This window comes from Myotis nattereri (genome assembly GCF_964212035.1).
Source record: "Myotis nattereri genome assembly, chromosome: 1".
NCBI classification, from domain to species: domain Eukaryota; kingdom Metazoa; phylum Chordata; class Mammalia; order Chiroptera; family Vespertilionidae; genus Myotis; species Myotis nattereri.
The window spans coordinates 200,589,098-200,609,508 of record NC_138075.1 but is presented as its reverse complement, the minus strand read 5'-3'; the positions used below and the strand labels follow the sequence as shown (position 1 = coordinate 200,609,508).

Here is a 20,411-nt window from a genome sequence, read left to right as displayed (position 1 = left end):
AAAGGTTTCCACACAACTGATTTTATTGAATTTTAAGTCAATTCCCAACACAGATCATATAAAACCAGTCTTTGCAAGAATAGCTGTATGTCTCATTTTTGGGTTTGTGCCAAAATTTGCTACACCCAGGAATAAAATCCAAAGTATGCAATAAAACACAACAAACTTTAATTATTTCTGACAAGTGGATAGCAAAGGAGTGATGACTGCTGGCTGTAGAGCCTCTGGCACCAAAGCCCAGTTCTAGGAGAAAGCCCACCTTGTTTACATTATTCTCCCGGGAAAGCTGGGGAAAGCAGGTGTTAGAAGACTCCGGTCCCAACTGTAAGGGAAGAATAACGTCGACTGAATTTAATGAGTGTTTCCCAAAACCGTGACATTTTATACTTTTATATATTTATAAAGGAAAGTATATGGTTTCAGAAACTGGAATATAAAAGATACATTTTAAATATTTGGGGGTGGGGTGGGGGGGAAGATCATACCAGGCCTACTATGCTCCCATTACTTAATCATTCAAAATAAATTATGTTCAGAGTGGAGTACATGCATCCTTCAGAGGCAGGGTGATCAAGCCAATGGGGCAGAAATACTAGATTATTCATATGTGTTATCTTAAATTTGAGCTTTACTGATATTCCATATGTGAGGCTGACCACACCACCCTCTTGTCCTGTGTCAGTCAACTTGCAGCCTCGTGGCGTGTGTGTGACGTATGCAGAACGTGACACATTGGCTCACTTGACCTCCGTTCACCTGTGGGCAATTTGAAAAGCAATATTTTGGTGGTTTGGGGGTCAACCATGGTTGTTGTCGAAACACAAGATCTCTCCACAGCATCATTCCAACGTCCACTCTCCGGCTTCTGGGGTGACGAGAATTGCGTGGCAGGGGCAGTGGCAGCAGAGGCTCCTGGGTGGGACTTCCTAACCCTGGGCTGAAGCTATGGCTCCGTCCATCCGGCAGCTTCCAGGCATCTGGAGGCGAGTGCAGCAGATGCGGCACAAACTCTGGATTCCAGCTCCCCTTGTGGGGACCGCACCCTAAAACCTGCTGCTGGGCCCTGTAACAATTATAATGCCCTGTATTAAGCCTCTTCTACCTTAGAATGCTCGGAAGGGTTCCTGTTTGTGACAGTGAATGCACACACACAGTATCTCCTAAAGGAAAGGGGGCAGTTTCACACCCTGGAGGGGCCATTTGTGATGCCCTCCCTTGTTTGTTCACGTTCTGCATATGGCAACATCCTGCAGCTGACATGGGCCCAATTAAGTATACTGGCAGATCTCACTAGAATTATTATCACCCACCAATGAATTTTTAAAAGATTTTTACCCCCAAAAAAGGCCTATTAAACAATATATTAAACACTAGAGGCCCGGTACACAAAATTCGTGAAGGGGAGTGGGGTCCCCTCAGCCCAGCCTGCACTCTCTCTCCAATCTGGGACCCCTCAGGGGATGTCCGAGCAGTCGGACATCCCTCTCACAATCCGGGACAGCTGGCTCCTAACTGCTCACCTGCCTTCCTGCCTGATCGCCCCTAACTGCCGCCCCCCCCCCCCGCCAGCCTGATCACCCCTAACCATCTCTGCCTGCTGGCCTGATCGCTCCCAACTGCCCCCCCTGCCGGCCTGGTCGCCCCACACAGCCTGCTGTTCAGTCATTTGGTCGTACCTCACTAACCCCCCTGCTGGCCTGGTCGCCCCACGCAGCCTGCTGTTCAGTCCTCCGCCTGCTCATTTAGGTCGTGACGGCCCCTGGCTTTTTATATATTAGGATAATATTAGTAAAGCAAAATATAAGCAAGCAATAAGAAAATGGTAGAACTGACAACTGCCTGTTACCAATACTAGGGTTTTATCAAAAATTGTAAGGTAAGCAAGTGATTATCCTGTAAAATGTAAAATTATAAAACTTTTAGGAAAAAATCTTTGAGACCTAGGACTAGGTGGAGAGTCCATAGACATGACACCAAAACAAGAATTCATCCAAGAAAAAAATTATTAAATGTGGTGCATGAAAACTTAAAACTTTTTTGCTCTATAAAAGTCCGGATTTACAAGCCACAGATGGAAAAAAAAAAATTTGCCTACCATCTATCAGACAAGGACTTTTATCTAGGATATGTAAAGAACTCTCAAAACTCAACTATGAAAAACAATCCAATTTGCTCAGTAGGAAGACAATAGGTTTGCCCATTAAGAAAAAGCAAACTAGCCGAAACCGGTTTGGCTCAGTGGATAGAGTGTCGGCCTGCGGACTGAAAGGTCCCAGGTTCGATTCCGGTCAAGGGCATGTACCTGGGTTGCGGGCACATCCCCAGTAGGAGATGTGCAGGAGGCAGCTGATCGATGTTTCTCTCTCATCGATGTTTCTAATTCTCTATCTCTCTCCCTTTCTCTCTGTAAAAAATCAATAAAATATAAAACAAATAAATAAATAAATAAAAAAGAAAAAAGAAAAAAAAAGAAAAAGCAAACTAAAAACACAATGAGATATCACTACACAACTATTTGAAGGACTAAAATTTTTTAAATAGTGAAAATATCACATTCTGGCAAGCATATGGAGAAACTGGATCTTTCATACATTGCTAGTGGGAATATACAGCCACTCTGGAAAACAGTCTGGCAGCTTCTTATAAAACTAAACATGCTTACGCTACAACCCAGCAACTGCACTCTTGGAAATTTATCCGAGAGAAAGGAAAACTTTTGTTCACAAAAACCTGTATGACTTTATTCATAATAGCCCCAAATTGGAAACTCCTACAGGTGAATAGTTAAACTGTGTGCTGTGGTACATCCATACAATGAACACCACTCAGCAATAAAAAGAAATGAACTACTGATATATATGACAACTCGGATGGCTTTCTAGGGCATGTGCTGAGTGACTCAAAAGTTTACATACAGAAGGATTCTATTTATGTAACATTCTCAAAATGATACAGTTATAGAGATGAAAAGAAATTAGTGGTTGCCAGGAAATAAGGATGAGGAGGGTGGGAAAGGAGGTGACCTTGAGCTACACAAGGATGTTTCTTGGCAGTGGTAGAACAGTACTATATCTTGATTGTGGTAGTGGTTAAATGAATCCACTCATGAAATGTTATCACATTGCATAGAACCACACACACCACACACACACACACACACACACACACACACACACACGAATGAGTGCATTAAAAAACCATGAAATCTGAATATAGCTACTGACGAGTACTGTACCAATGTCAGTCTCCTGGTTTAATGTTACGTTATGTTAAATGTTATGTTATGTAAAATATTAAAACTAGGGGGTGCTGAATGAAGGTTACACAGGACTCCCTGTACTATTTTTGCAACTTCCCACGAGTATATAATTATTTCAAAATAAAAAGTTATTGAAGCAATGACATTCAATCATACTTGTCTTAAAAATCACTAATATTTTAAGTGGAATCAAAAGCATGGAAATAATGCATTCTAAAATGTTTTTCATCTTTATCTCATTTTTGTTCATTTCTTCTTATACTACTAATATGTAGCATATAGTTTACAACAAACTTACACATATTAGAAATGTAGACACAATTTTTTATACTTCTGGGTATAACATAAATGTCTGCAGACCTCTGTTATAGAGGCTACAAGAGTCTAAAATTCTATCTATCCCTTAAACTTTTTACTTGGGTAAGTATTAGTATATGCTAGAACAGGAAATACACTGGTCTATGAATAAAAAACAAAACAAAACTCAATTCTGTCCACAGTTCAAACAAGTCACAATCTCATTTCTTAGCTACAAAATGTAAGAGCTGCAGCATATTATTCCCAAGGCCACCCCGCTCTAAAAACATGACTCTATGAATTCCAACAGATAAAGAAATCTACAACTAAAACCCTAACCAGTATTTACTTAAAGTATAGTAAGGGTTCAGTACTGCCAGGAATATTAAATACAAGACATAGAAGTCTAAGTTGTCATCAACACAAACAGAAAAGGGCATCTATGACGATAACTCTACCTCAAATAAAATAAGTTAATTGCCAAAAGATCCAGTTTAAATATAAATATCTAGGTGACAGGCACATGTGGCATTTTACATGAATCCTCACAGTTTTTTAAGGCCTCTAGTTTCTGCTCATGGCATTCATTATATTAGGTTCTATGTTACAGCAAGTATCCTAGTGTACAAACTTGGGGTTGTGAAGGGTCTCCCAAGAAGTAGAATATCAAGGCATGCGAAAAAGAATTATTCTCCATCCACTTGAGTTAGACTTAAGACTGAAGTAAGAGGACCATTACGTGGGAAATTAGACATCTACCCCACCCTGTTACAGCACCTTCTGCTATCCAGAATATTACTTATCAGAAACATAGTCCAAAACCAGGAAAGAGGCAAGAGTCCTCTAAGCAGTAAAAGCCCACATAACAAGGACCTAGCACTAATGCTCCATGCACATGACAGCCCTTGGCTCCCCACAGAGCCTTCTAGCATTTTTACCCACCATTCATTCAACAAGTGTGGTTATGGGTGCTAGTCTCACAGCACACTAAAAATATTAAATTAGAAAGGCAAGGAAACCTCCACAGACAGGTGTGATGAGAGCAAACAAAGAGACACAACTGCCCAGCTGGTGTGGCTCAGTGGTTGAGCATCAACCTATGAACCCAGGAGGTCACAGTTTGATTGCCCGTCAGGGCACAGGCCCGGTTGCGGGCTCGATCCCCAGTAGGGGGCATGCAGGAGGCAGCCAATCCATGTTTTTCTCTCATCATTGATGTTTCTATCTCTCTATTCCTCCCCTCTTCTCTGAAATCAATTAAGAAGTATATTTAAAAAAAAAAAGAGAGAGAGATACAGCTAACAGTAAAGGAATAAGCAAGTCAACCCTAAAAACCAGGCATGATTTAGAAAGAAACGGTTTCACCAACAAATGGTGGTCTGTATACTGCTGACTGAGAAGACTAATGTCTGGGGGTCTTCTGCAAAGACACATAAATCGAACCACCAAAGCTATTCTTTTTTACCAGTATAATAGAGAGCATAATCCATCTTCAATTTTTTAATGGAGAACAAAACCGAAAACGGCATTACCTTTCCAGCATTCTTCAGCATTGAACTAAATTATATCACATCTAAATATTAGCATGAAATAGAGACATACCAAAAAATAGAAGAGGGAGAGAAACATCAGTGAGAGAGAGAAACATCGACCGGCTGCCTGCTACACATCCCCTACCAGGGGATGGAGCCGGCAATCGGGTCATGTGCCCTGACCAGGAATGAACCGGCAACCCCTCGATGCATGGGAAAATGTCCAACCAACTGAACCACACAGGCCAGGGCTACAATCAAATATTTTATGACCTAAAAAATGACGCTGCATTGCAGTCAGTAAAAAAAACTGATATCCCTTCCTCAAGTCCCTGACACCACTTTAACCTCTCTGAGGTACGGATGCTCTGAAAAAGAGATAGGTCTTACAATTGCTATCACCCAACAGCAGGATGTAGTCGGTGAAAAACCGTATGTTGACAGTTCCTGGAGATTTGGAGAAAGCGGTGGCTCAGGTTTGATAGAAAATGGCCATTCAAAATAATCTTTAAAAGACAAAGAAATGATCAGAAGCCTGTAAAATTATCCATGGAGATAATTAAAGGAAATTCTCAAAAATAAACTGTATCATTTTACCTTAAAAGACAGTACATGTAAGTACCTACCACATTATTTAGTAAGCACTCAATACATTTAGCTACTCTTATTATTACAAGATGAGGAATAAGGACTAGTAGAGCTGATGAAAATATCTATGGTCACAGTAATCAGGCAATCAATAAGCACTTACGTGCCTACGAGGTCACCTGCATTGTGCAAGGGCACACGAAAGTTCATCATGATCAACCTAGGAAGCATGATTTTTGATCAAATAAATGGTGAGTTGCACAACACAACAGTTTGAATCAATAAGTAAACAGCACATTGTATTCAACAACGATTAGAACTTACTAAGTACTTTCCACTTCTTTTAAAGTACTGTCCTTTATTTAAGTCCAGTATGCAGAACTCGAGACATAAATTGTTTACTTGAAGAGACTCACCAAATGATTAAATGAATATAAAGAAGTGTCACCAAAATGAGTCTTACGATATTCACGGGGGGGAAGGGGGGGGTCGGGGGGGGATCTCTTTCCCCATTACTCTCCAGGCTTAGGTAGAGTAAGATTTAGATAAATTCCCTTTTAAAGAAAATCTTTTTATAGTTGGCACTACACACATCATGACAGACCCTCTCCACTCCTAGGGTTAATACACATTGGGAGGGACCAATTTATACAGGAAGGCACATTAAAATATAATTTTCCATGTATATGAAATGTCCAGAACAGGCAAATGTATAGAGATGGAATATAGATCAGTGCTTGCCTCGGGCTAGGGAGGGAGGATGGGAATGTGATGGGGTGATGAAAAAGTTCTAAAACTGTTTGTGGTGGTGGTGCACAATTCTGGAATATACTAAAAACCACTGAATACTGTACACTTTAAATAGATGAGTTGTATGGTACATAAATTATCTCTCAATAAAGCTGTTATTTTAAAACTCTGGCCGAAACCGGTTTGGCTCAGTGGATAGAGCGTCGGCCTGCGGACTGAAAGGTCCCAGGTTCGATTCCGGTCAAGGGCATGTACCTGGGTTGTGGGCGCGTCCCCAGTGGGAGATGTGCGGGAGGCAGCTGATCGATGTTTCTCTCTCATCGGTGTTTCTAACTCTCTATCTCTCTCCCTTCCTCTCTGTAAAAAAATCAATAAAATATATTTTTTAAAAAAAATATTAAAAAATAAATAAATAAAACTCTGACTCTTCACAAATCTTGATAAATTCATTAACTGGGGCATTATGGTCAAACTCCATAGGATACACCTGTCTGTTAGTCTTCCTGGCCTCGGTGACATCACTGACAGTCATACAAGGTCCCTTTCTTAACAATCCGGTCCCTTACCCACAAATACACTGATCAAGCCACAAGCATGGGGGGATGTAGGGGCGCCCATTTTGCAAAAGTTAAAAATACTTCACACTGTATTTTAATACAAGTGATTTTTCAAAATAATTATTTTTATAACATTGATAAAGGCACCTATTTATTATAGTATTTTAGGTTTAAAACAATGTGTTAATACTCTATTGGCATCTTTGAAATGAATGATCCCTGAAGGGTACATGGAAAAAGACACACCAATGTTTGTAAAATTCCAGAAATATTTTGCCACATCATGGGAATAGGAGAGTTAAAAAAAAAAAAAAAAAATCTAGCGCTCATACATTTAATGTAACAGGCTCCATGGAGCACAATCCACCCCTAGGAAAGACCAGGTTTGTTTGCTAGGACATTTTGGAAGAAGCTACATAGAACAATAAACAAGAGTGAGTAACTAACTCACCTAAGCTGGCACTTTGCTTTCCTGCCTTGAATCCACACGTACATTATGTCTATTTAAGGATCCTACTCAGAGGAGCTCATAACTTGTGGTGGAGACAGACTTATCCTCATCTTCAATAGACTTAACCTCATCTTCAATGTCTAGAGCTCAGTGCCTGGCATGGTGCACAAAGTAGGTGAAACTCTCAACAACAACGTGCTGAATGAATGGAGATTTAATCAGCTAATTAGGCCACCTGGCTGTGCTTGCAGCGTGGATTTCTGTTTAGGAACCTTTGGGAAACCCTTTTTTCCCCTCTGGGCCAGCCTTATGAAGCACTTGAACAATAGAATCTTATCACCTAGTTCATCAGCCTAAACTGTAGCTCCCTTTTTATGAGCAACTTCCTGGTAGAGTAAAGCCTTCTGTACGGTCCTTCTTTGGCTACCAGGAGAAGTGCCTGTTGCAGTTTCAAAATAAGTTTAATGTTCTCTAGAGATGAGAAAAATCAAGAAATGGGAAAAGAGTATGCTTAGAGTATATACTCAAAATGTATTTTAGGGTAAAGGCAGATACTATTCGGGGACACAGGTTTTGATCAACTTTTGAAATGATTATGAGGTCTATTTTGGAATACAAACATACTGGTGGCAGCTTTATAACTCAAGAAAAGTTTAAAAAAACAACAACAACAACACAAAATTACTGAGCCCGGAAAAATGAATAATAAATAAGTGTATAAAAATTGATTACCTTTTTCCATTCCCAGTAAATACAACTTACTAATTAAAATTGTCAAATATGATAGTTTAAGGCAGTCCTATCTAAAAAAAAAAAAAAAAAAAAAGAAGGGGGGAAAACAAAGAATAAACACCAAAACATTACCAATGGTTATGTGATAAGAGCAGTGTCACAGGAGTACTTTTAATTTATAAAATATACATTTCTTTCATACTCATATTTTTCAATGAGCATGTGATACTTTGGTGGTAAGGAAAATAAAGATCTTTTTCCCTCTAAACAAAACATACATTCACCACCAACCCCAAATAGAATTTTTTTGAACTTCTATACAGCTTACAGTGTTTATAGAATACTAGTGGTCTAATAAAACTGCTCAAGTACTTTAGGCAACAGCAAGAAGGTGGGGTGGGAAGGGAGGGCCTCTAACTTTTGTAAATGGTCTTTATCAAAGTCCAAAACCTAAGGAAGAAATACCCACATAACCATACTACAGGTCAGAGCGTGGCTTGTGCTGTAAAAGGGTATTTTACAGGAGCAAGAGGAAAGAGCAGTCACTTATGATGAGGAGAACAGAAGTAAAGCTTGCAGACAAGATGACATCTCAGCTGGGATGATCCCTCTGGTGAGGTAACAATAGTTGAAATACAGAGCACATGCTCTGCCCCCCTAATTTATTACAGATAAAAATAGTTCAAGCAGAGAACATACACCCAGCCAACCCCCAAACATACTTCATTTTTAAATTTATTTAAAAATATATAAAATCTATCTCACGTGTAGAAGCTAAAAGGCACACACAAAATGAATGAGTAAACAAAACAAACAAAAACAGACCCACAGATGTAGGAAACAAGCTGATGGTCACCCAAGGGGAGAGGGTGGCGGGGAGGGTGGGAGGATGAGACTATCTGTTGTACAAAGCAATGAAAACTTTCCAACCTCACCTAGGTTTCTCCTATTAGTGCGCTATTCCTTTACCATTTTGGCATCAATCCTGTGTCGAGGTTACTCTGCACTTGTCACTGCACTGAAATAGTCTTTTTCTTATGGATGTTAATTTTGCAACTTCCCATTAAACTGTCTACCTTTGAGAGGAATGACTGCCATCCAGTTCTACTTTATCTTCCCATAATACTCCTTAAATAAATGGGTGCTCAACAGATGTTGACAGATTAAACCTAGTTCTAATAATTGTGACAATGAGCTATTACTGTCACAAAAGATGTCTGTGGACAGACATTATAACAATAAACAATTAAATCACATTTTTGTACACAGAACAAAGAAGTTAATATATTTTCCCACAGTTACTGAACCAATTGCTGTACTCTGGTTTACCTTGTTTAGAAAGGTGTTTATTAAAAAAAAAAGTACTTCAAGCCACCTGTACAGAATATCATCTTTTTCTGTCACAAAGACCTAAGACATTTACTAGGTACTAGGAAGGCACTAGGTGGCACAGTGAATTTGCACAGAAATGGAAGGCAGTCCTAGTTACCAAAGATCTCAAGAGAGTTCACAACTCGAGAAATGTCTTGGTAATGTCTATACATAAGACAATGTGTTTTTTAAAATGTGAAAAGCTCACAAGAAAAATATATTTTCCAGGAAACACAATCTAGATATTTCAAAGATAATTCATTCTGAATGTGTTCGTTATATGTGCTTTTATAAAAGTTCAGAAATTCTCTCCTGTACTACTTAAATAAATTGGTAAGTAAACCAAGATAGAAATTTGGAAATATGTTTTAGTTTTCTACTTTCTATCATGTAATGGGGAAAAGGAAGATTGTGCCCGCAAGCTTGCCTGCCGTCCTTATCACAGACGAGGATTAAGAGGGGTGGGGTTGGAGGTGGATATTAGATGTAACAATACCAGTTAATATCAGGATTCCTACAGCATAGGGAATATAGTCAATAATACTGCCGCCTGGCTGGTGTGGCCCCGTGGTTGAGCATGGACCCAGGCACCAAGAGGTCACTGGTCAGATTCCTGGTCACAACACATGCTCAGGGTTTCGGGATCCATCCCAGTAGGGGGCATGCAGGAGGCAGCCCGCAGCTGGATGAATGTTGACTGATGTTGATTCTCATGATGTTTCTATCTCTTTCCCTTCCTCTCTCCCAAGCAGTGTCTCCTTTGTTACTGCTGAGTCTGTTAACTTGTCATGTTTCATATCACTCAGAAAGTTACTAAATAGTGTTTTAATCAACACTTTGGGAAATTGTTAGTATTGCTTTAAAAAAAATAACAACACTGGGCCAGGTGTTCGGACAAAATTCACTCTTCTACATAAGTAATTTTACAAAAATCACTCAGAATGGAAGAAAAGACTGGATGGAATGTTATTTTTTATGAGTAGCAAAAAAAGACTACAGAGTAACATACCCACTGCTACTTTGCTACTTTGTTTATAGGAATGCAACTTGCACATGCAAGTGCTCTACTAAGTATGTACAAGAAACTGTCAAAAATGAATGCTTATGAAAACATTCCTTTTCTAAATAAGGTCTCTAACAAGGAATGTGCTGTTTCTAAATATGATTTCTTTAGCAAGTATCCACAGGTACAGCATAGCACTAATGCTCAAGATGAAAAAACCTTTTATACTTGTTTTATTGATAGTAAAAGTTGGTGTTACGAATAATGCCTATGAGTTCAATAGTAGAAGTTAACTTTACCTTTTGTAAGAAGAAAAAGAAATTAATAGAAGATATCTGCTAGGGAGAAATGCATTTTAGAAAACTATTTCTATCCGAAGTCTATTTCTTCCTAACCTCATAGACCCTGGCAACCTGGTTTTCTGTTTTCTTTTTTCCTTTTCCTTCTAAAAGAACCTCAAGTAAGTCGGGGTGATACTTTCCACAGTTCAAAGGTTAAGGCAAGTTTGGCTCTACAGGGAACTCTTGACCTCTCCATCACACCCCCACCCCCGCCTTTTTTCTTTCTTTCTTTTTCTTTTTTTGCCAAGTTATCTTGGCCTGAGAGAGTTTAATGCTCCCAGATGATTGCAAATGCACAAGAGAAAAGACTTAAAGTGCTGAGGAATGAAACTGGGATGGGAAGGAGACCGACAGCAGTCAAGAACCATTTTTCCCTAGAAATCAGCCTCTCCAGGACGCAGGAAACTAGCTTACGCCCAAAGAACCTGCCGCCCAGAAGCCACAACTTCCATCCATCCGCAAAGAAAAGTTGCAAGAAGAGCTCAGCCGGCGAAGGTGCGAGCTCAGAGCAGCAAAGACACTCAGCAGGCCCGAACCGCCCTCGGGCGGTGTCTGCGACGTCGATTGGGCCACTCCAGCTCCGGAAAGCTCTGGGTCTGGGGGTGCACAGCCGACCCGTAGCGACGCGGGCACAGCGCCCGCATCCGCACCCCTCCCAACTACCGCCAGCAGTGGGCGGAGAGACCAAAGGAAAAGAGGGACAATGCTGGGCCGGGCAGGCTATTCCGCGCGCTCCGCCGGTCTCCAGCACCCCTTCCGCCCGGGGCTGCCAGCTGCCGCCCCAAGTTGGCTCCTCGGTCCACCCTTCAAGGCCAGGGCGGCGAAACAGTGGCCGCCGACCTCCCTCCGCCTCGCCACCACCGCCTTCCTCCCTGCCCCGCGGCTCCGGGAGTCCAAGAGGAGGCGGCGCGCGCTAGGGGAGGCGGGCGCGCGAAGGGAAGGGGGCGCGCACGAAGGGAGCCGGGCGCGCGGGGGAGCCGGGCGCGCGGCGCTCCCCGAGGACCCGGCGGGTTTTCGGTTGAGACGGGGGCTGAGCTTAGTGTCCGTTATGAGTCTTGGCTCGGGAGGAGCAGCCTGCCAGCCATCCTGGCCCGCCTCTCCCACCGCTTCCATCGGACAGCCAGGCGAGGGCCGGCGACCTCGTCTCCCGCCGGGGCTGGGGCCGCCGGTCGGCGGGCACCTCGGCGCCTGCCCCTGGGGCTGGAAGAGAAAGTGAAATGAAGCGCCTTTCCCCCAAGCAACACCTACCCGTCCCCAGTCCAGGTGCAGCTGCCTCCTCAAGCGCCGCTGGTCCCCGCCCTCGGGCCCCAGGCTCCGTTCTCTTGACAATGGCGCATCCCCTTTAAGGAATAATCCGATCGGAACCGATCCGTGGTTAAACCTCCCTCCGCTTCTGATTTTAACCGGATTGCTCCCTCTCCCCCGAGCCCGACGGGCGCTCGCCTGTGCTGCGAGCTCTTACCACCCTTCCCCGCCCCGCCCACTCCCTCACCTTGCTGATTGGCGAAAAACACTACAACAGGAACAGCGGTTTTCGCACTCCACTGGCCAGTCCGGCCGCCGCTCAGAGCTGCCCCCACCCCATCCCGCCCCTTTTCCCGGGTTGGTCCTGCCTCTAATCACTCTCTGTCTTCTACTCTATCGTTGCTTTGGAGAACTGGCAGTCAAGGCTCACCCTCCCGCCTCCGGAAAGCGAACTTTATTTTTATTGGTAAAAAGACATCTTCCTGTGCACCTGATTGGGCAAGGAAGGAGTGAATCTGCACGCCCCTTATCCATTATCGCTCTCCCTTTACGGGTTCGAGAGATACAGCCTCAAAGTCCGCTCTATTTTGCCTTTTCCTAAGCGCCTTTCCCTTTAAATGTGGATAGGGACAAAACCACAACCTGTATTGGAGAAAGCCGGAAAAGGAGAAGAGAAAAATTCAAACTCTTCTCCAGATGAATAGTATTTCGCGAGCTGGAATCTCACCCAGTGAATGGAGTGGTTACAATGAATTAGAATACCTGAAACTCTCCTGCTGACTCTTCCTGAGATTTACAGAACAAGTTTTCACTCCCCGTCCACACCGCTCCTGATTCCACTGCATTTCCCTACCCCGAAGAGCTTTAATGAAGCTATCTGCAAACCCAGAGGTGTCCTTGTCTCGCGTTCATTCATTTAAAATATTTAAATACTGTCCTTGAAAAGTTCCGTTTAATTCACGTCCTTTGTGTTTTCTTAACCTTTTCCAGGAGAGTTAAGTTACTCTTCTGAGAAGATTGAGTAGATGGTCCCCTCATGCCAACTTCAAGTTGACGTCAGTCCCCCTTGCTAGAACTGTAGCAGAGGGAACCCCGGCTAAGCCCAAGCCGGCGCCAGAAGGCTACTCCTTGAGGGGAAGAGGGCGCCTGGCACTGGAAGATGAACTCTGCAGCAAAACCTCACGCCTGGAAAGAGGTGAGGCTCTACCACAGGCTGGAGGGATCTGCCCTGGAGAGATCATCCCTGAAGGGATGTCCCCACTTTGCCACTGGAGCTGTAAGAACGGAAAGGGTTGTGACTACTAAAACTGGGTATGGTTAAGTGCTTTTGATACCCATCTAAGAATGTTAGGGGAAAACGTTTAAGTTTTCCAATTAAGTTTGACAAATTGGACCTCAGAATATTTTAGTGCATTTGCAGTGATAGCTCAGCGGAACCCAGTGGTGCCAAGAAAGCAGCAGTGCTCAGAAGTGCCCTAGAAGGGGGGGTTAGTGACAGAAAGGGACATAAACATCTGTAGTCAATAGGACTTTTCTGTGAGTGCAGGTGAAAAATCTCCCGGGGAAACCCATTAACATCAAAGAGTGAGAAAAGGGAAACATTGTAGGTGGTGAGGACAAGAGACAGGAAAACATCTGGATTATCCTATCTAATAAAAGAGAAACATGGTAATTAGCGTACGACCGCTACCCTTCCCATTGGCTAATCAGGGCGATATGCAAATTAACTGCCAGCCAAGATGGCAGCCGGCAGCCAGGCAGCTTGAAACTAACATGAGGCTTGCTGGCTTCAGTGACAGAGGACTCCAACGTTCCCCGCCTGCCTTGCCGGCCTCTGAGCTTGCAGTTTAAGAAACATTGTAACAAATATAGAAGCTAAACAAAACCCCAGAAACCTGCTTTCAGCCAGCCCGGGATCTCAGAGCTGGAGTTATACATTGTTTCAATTATAGAACCCAAACAAACCAGATACCTTCTTTCAGCAGCAGAGGCCTCAGAGCTGGAGCCAGAGCTAAAGCTGGCCCAGAATAAAAAAGAAAAAAGAAAAAGAGCAGTTGGGAGCTTCAGTGGCCTGAAAACAGCCCTCAGCCCCTCACCCAGGCTGGCCAGGCACCCCAGTGGGGACCCCCACCCTGATCCAGGACACCCTTCAGGGCAAACCAGCCAGCCCCACCCATGCACCAGGCCTCTATCCTATATAATAAAAGGGTAATATGCCTCCCAGCACCGGGATCAGCGGAGCCGCGAGGCCTCCCCGCACTGGATCAGTGTGACAGGGGGCAGCGCCCAAACCCCCTGATCACCCTGTGGCTCTGTGTGTGACGGGGGGGGGGGGGGGGTGCCCAACCTCCCTATCCGCCCTGATCTGTTCATGACAGGGGAAGGCACCCAACCCCATGATCAGCCCTGCTCAGTGCCTGATAGGGGGGAGCTCCCCAACCCCCTGATCGCCCTGCAGCTGTGTGTGTGACAGGGTGCAGCGCCCCAACCCCCTGATTGGCCCTGCTCTGTGTGTGACAGGGTGCGGCGCCCCAACCCCCCCCCCCCCACGGGCCCTGCTCTGTGTGTGACAGGGTAGAGCCATAACCTCCCCATCTGCCCTGCCCTGAGTGTGAGAATGGCGGCGCCTCAATCCCCTGATCAGCCCTGCTCTGTGGGTGATAGTGGCCCCCCAACCCCCTGATCTGCCCTGCCCTGAGTGTGACAGGGGGCGGTGCCCCCACTCCTCTATCGGCCCTACTCTGTGACAGGGGGAGCTCCTCAACCCCCTGATCGGCCCTGCTCTGTGCATGACAGGGGGGAGCTCCCCAACCCCCTGATTGACCCTGCTCTATGCATGACAGGGTACGGAGCCCCAACCCCCCTGATGGGCCCTGCTCTGTGCATGACATGGGGCAGTGCCCCAACCCCCTGATTGGCCCTGCTCTGTGCATGACAGGGTACGGAGCCCCAACCCCCCTGATGGGCTCTGCTCTGTGCGTGACACGGGATGGCGCTGCAACCTCCCCATCGACTCTGCCTTGAGTGTGACAGGGGGCGGTGCCCCAACCCCCCAATCGGCCCTACCCTGAGCGTGACTGAGGATGGCATCGCAACCTCCCGATCTGCCCTGCTCTGTGCATGACAGGGGAAGGCGCCCCAACTCCCCAATTGGCCCTGCTCTGAGCCCAACCAGGGGCTGCACCTAGGGATTGGGCCTGCCCTCTGCCACCCGGGAACAGGCCTAAGCCAGCAGGTCGTTATCTCCCAAGGGGTCCCAGACTGCGAGAGGGCACAGGCCAGGCTTAGGGACCCCCCTCCCCCCCGAGTGCACAAATTTTTGTGCACCGGGCCTCTCGTCTATATATATAAACGGCTAATATGCTAAGTGTCCAACCATCCATCAGTCGCTATGATGCGCACTGACCACCAAGGGGCAGACGCTCCACACAGGAACTGCCAAGCTGCAGTGACTTGGCAGCGGCAGTTCTCTGGTGACACACCCAGAAACCAGAGAGGAGGCAGCCCGATTCTTCGTGGGGCCACACGATTCCACCTTTGGCCATGGGTTATGTTATTGCTGGGGCACTGTTGGCCCCAAATCTGGTTTACTGCATACTTGCATTTGCATTCCACATCCTATAAGACAGCAACTTTGCAGAGTGCCCTCTCCCACTCCAAGACCCCTCGGGATGTCAGAGAAACCCCTCGGTTTCAGCCCAATCCCCATGGGCCAGGCAGAGGGACCCCCATCTGCCGGAGGGACCCTGCTCACTCTGCAGACGCCAGGGGAGGGACCACCGGAGGTTGGTTCCAGGGCATGTCAGGCCCGTCTTGCCCAGTCCCGCCCCACTGGCCACCTTCTAATTAATTTCCATTCAATGCGCATGAATCCGTGCACCAGGTCACTATATTTATATAACGTCACAGTTATATAAACCCCTATATAACTAAACCCCTATTTCCAGCCTATTCTATTAGGTTTTTGACAATTCTTTTTCCTACACTAAGGTAAAGTAATACTCCTGGTTTTCTCCTGATTTACTCCTCTCAAACTTTGAGACTTTTTCTGGGTCCTGAGAGTCTACATTGTAATATAATTGGAATAAGAATATCCTATATTTTAATGTCTCGTATAATTTTTTTGAAATAAAGACATCTATCCCTGATTGGGTTGGCTCAGTGGATAGAGTGTTGGTCTGTGGACTGAAGGATCCCAGGTTCGATTCTGGTCAAGGGCATGTACCTTAGTTGTGGGCACATCCCCAGTAAGGGCTGTGCAGGAGGCAGCTGATCGATGTTTCTCTCTCATGGATGTTTCTAACTCTCTATCCCTCTCCCTTCCTCTCTGTAAAAAATCAATAAAAAATATATTAAAGAAATAAAGGCATCTATTATTTCAGATGTATACACAACTGCAGGTTTTTGTTTAAGGTCTAGGTGATGTTTTCAAATCCTACTCTATGATGACCAGATTGTTTTGTTACATTAGCACATTGGGCTCATAACTCCAGAGGATAGTCTACAGTAACCTCCAGATTCTCTTCCTTACATTGAACCAATCATGCTGAGATCATCTCCTTACAAATACAATTTGTATTACTTTCTCTATTTCACATTTGCCCACAGTACGTTTATCACTTTTTAGCTCATACACTCAGCCTTCTGGTACTAATACTCCTATTGGCATTTCACATTGAGAAAGAATTTAGAAAATCTGCAAACCTAGAGCTTCCAACATGCAGGTCATTCTTAAGAATGTTCAGTGTACATAGCCCCAATTTCTATGGAGAAATTTACAATTCACACTTTCCCCTTAAGAGGTACTTTATCTACTGCCTTCATTTCCCATCTCTAAGCCAAACCCCCATATTTCAAAAAGAAATATTTCCCAATGCACCAATCCTATATAATAAAAGGCTATTATGCAAATCGACCGAATGGCGGAATGACAGGTCACTATGATGTGCACTGACCACCAGAAGGCATATGCTCAACGCAGGAGCTGTCAGTCGGACATCCTGGACTGCGATAGGGTGCAGGAATGGTTGAGGGACACCCTCCCCCCCACCCCCCACCCCGAGTGCATGAATTTCATGCACCGGGTCTCTAGTATGACTATAATAGCTTTTTAATATCTTGTATGTAGATCTTTGTTAAACTCGTTTAAAGGGTGAAATTCATTACAATCACTTATTCTCCCTGTTTATATATAAAAGTTAAACCATATTAAAGAACTACCAGTTAAGTCAGTAATTAGTTTTCCTCAGAAAAACTGTTTCCATTTACATTGCAAATTCTTTTCAATTCACCATATATTTATACTAGAGGCCCAGTGCACGAAATTTTTACACGGGTAAGGTCCTTAGGCCTGGCCAGTGATCAGGGCCGATGGGGCCTTCCGGCAGGAGCCTGCCTTCATTCCGCACCGCCCCCTAGTGGTCAGTGCCCGTCATAGCGAGCGAGCGAACTCCCGGTCTCCCAGTCGAACTCCTGAGGACAATTTGCATATTAGGCTTTTATATATGTAGATAGTAACTATTATGTATTAAGTAACAAATAGGGAAAGAAATTGTAAATATATATCCATTCTCCAGAAAGTATAATGAATCTCCAAATCCAAATAATAAGTGGCACAATTTTATTCCTCACTCAGCACCTGGGTGGATACCATCTACATATATTAACTAATGGTTTTCTATAGTAAAATTAAGAAAAATTCAATTAATAGATGTCAACCAAAATCTCTTCCCCAGGCCTTTCTTAATATTAACAAGAATGAGACATATTAAGAGAAAATATATTGCCCTAGTTGGTTTGACTCAGTAGATAGAGTGTCAGCTTGCATACTGAAGGGTCCCAGGTTTGATTCTAGTCAAGGGCACATGCCCGGTTGTGGGCTCAATCCCCAGTAGGGGGTGTGAAGGAGGCAGCCAATCAACAATTTTCATCATTGATGTTTCTATCTTTCTCTCCCTCTCCCTTTCTCTCTAAAAATCAATAAAAATATATTTTTAAAAAAGAGAAAATACATTATAGTAATTTGATTTTATAAAGAAATTTCAAGAACTATTTCCTGGGTCTCTATTGAAGAGGCCCAAGTCCTCCACCTATATATCAATGTGTTTCTTTGTAAAATGAGGACTGATATTCGTTGAGAATAGCACTGAAAAATCTTTCACCATCAGTAAGAAAATCAATTAGGTTCAATATATTCTACTTGTGCTACATGCTGTTGAGTTGATTCTGACTCCTGGTCTATGACTAAGAGATGTCCACAGTACTTGTCCTCAACAGCCCTGCTTAGCTCCTGTAGACTCATGCCTATGGCTTCTTTTATAGAGTCAATTCATGCATATTTGGTCTTCCTCTTTTCCTGCTGCTACTCTACTTACTGAGGGAGAAAGGGAATACTAATACATTTCTGGAAAGATTTCCAATTCTCTCCTGCTTAAAACCCTTCAAAGATTCTCTAGGCACATATTAAATATAGTCCAAGCAACTCAGCAAAACATACAAATCATTTTATCATTGGACTCTAGGCTACCTCTCAGATTTCTTCTCTGGCCATTTCTTCATTTGACACTTGAAATGGCTGACCTGTCAATATCGATGAAGCATCAATATCAATGATCCTGCCCTTCAAAGCCTCAATCTCTTTGAGCATGTGGTTCCCTTTGGGTAGAACAGCCTTCTTCCCAGTCCATGCTCACCTGGAGGACTTGCCTATCTGCCCATCAAACCCAGTAAAAGTGTTACCTTCTTTATGAAGCCTTCTCTGATAGCACTCCCTTCCCTGACTTAACTATTTCTATACCACATACATACATCTATTATTCTGATTACAGGTATCACATTGAAGACAGAACTTAAATGTTTTTTTTTTCTGTCTTTTGCACTAATCTGGTTTGTTCACAAAAGCAAAGCCCATACTTATGCATCTTTTCATTGCCATCATTTAAGATGATGCCTGGCATAACCAAAGGCTTCCTATGAATGCATGTCAAACCTAGTTAAATAAGCAAGGCTGAAACAAAATGGTTAACACAATGTGAAAATCTAATTAATCAGAATACTATTCCAGGATTATTCTCATGAATATTTGATTGTAAACCTATCTTATCACTTAGTCTACATCACTGGTTCCCAGACTTTTTAATTTCACAGGCAGGTAAAATTTGCAAGGAATTGTTCAGGAATTGACATAAGCTTAACTTTTTATTTTGCAAAGTAGAGGTATAAAAATAAATATAGCCCTAGCCATTTTAGGAGTTTTATATTTTAAGACTATTTTTATTAGAGATATTAATAAGGTATTAACTTACTCAAAATACATATAGTTCTGCTGGTATGTTACTTTTCTGCCATTTTTCTCTCCTTTATCATTACTAAACAGATCTGTTGTATGACAGATCCATTGTATGAAAATGTGAATTCTAAACAGACCCATTCTATACAGATTCATTGTGTGAAACATCCATTGTATGAAAATATGAATTTAAAAAAGAGGTAAGTCAAGGATTAAATACTGATTTTATAGGTGAATTACTTTGATGGATTTTTAAAATATTACTCAGTTTAGGTCCATTTCCATTCACAGTTTTTCAGAAATAAAGGCATTATATAAAGAAAGACACCTATGCCCTAACCAGTTTGGTTCAGTGGATAGAGTGTCGGCCTGCAGACTGAAGGGTCCCAGGTTCAATTCCGGTCAAGGCCATGTACCTTGGTTGCGGCCACATTCCCAGTAGAAGATGCGCAGGAGGCAGCTGATCAATGTGTTTCTCTCATCAGTGTTTCTAACTCTTTATCCCTCTCCCTTCCTCTCTGTAAAAAATCAATAAAAAATATATTTAGAAAAAAAAAGACACCTATGTTCAGTACCATCTCCTTTGTCTACTCTATCACTAAAAATATCTTTGAATTCAGCAGCCATAAGCATACATTGTGGTTACTTTTCAGATTAGATTTTTAAGTTAATTTTCTTAAAGGAATGAACAGATCATCTGTCCAGGTTGGGATTATGGTGATATAACTTTGAAACTATCTTAAAACTTTGTTAAGCCTGGCCAGTGTTGCTCAGTGGTTGAGCATTGACCTACAAACCAGGAGGTCACAGTTCAATTCCAGGTCAGGGCATATGTCCAGGTTGTGGGCTTGATCTCCAATTCCGGGGGGGGGGGGGGGGTTGGGGGGGGTGTAAGGAGGCAGCTAATCAATGATTCTTTTTCATCATTGATGTTTCTCTCTCTCCCCTCTGAAATCATTAAAAATATATATATTTTTAAAACCCATTGTTAGACTTT

At 43.3% G+C, this 20,411-nt stretch overlaps 1 protein-coding gene across 1 annotated transcript in view; it reads right to left on the bottom strand.

Annotated features, from left to right (window-relative positions):
• FRYL (FRY like transcription coactivator) overlaps positions 1–12,365 on the bottom strand; it is a 245,410-nt gene extending 233,045 nt beyond the window's left edge. The window contains exon 1 of the mRNA XM_081097652.1: positions 12,130–12,365. The gene's annotated coding sequence lies outside the window, so the exon portion shown is untranslated. The remainder of the gene's footprint in view (positions 1–12,129) is intronic.
• Positions 12,366–20,411: the final 8,046 nt, after the last annotated feature.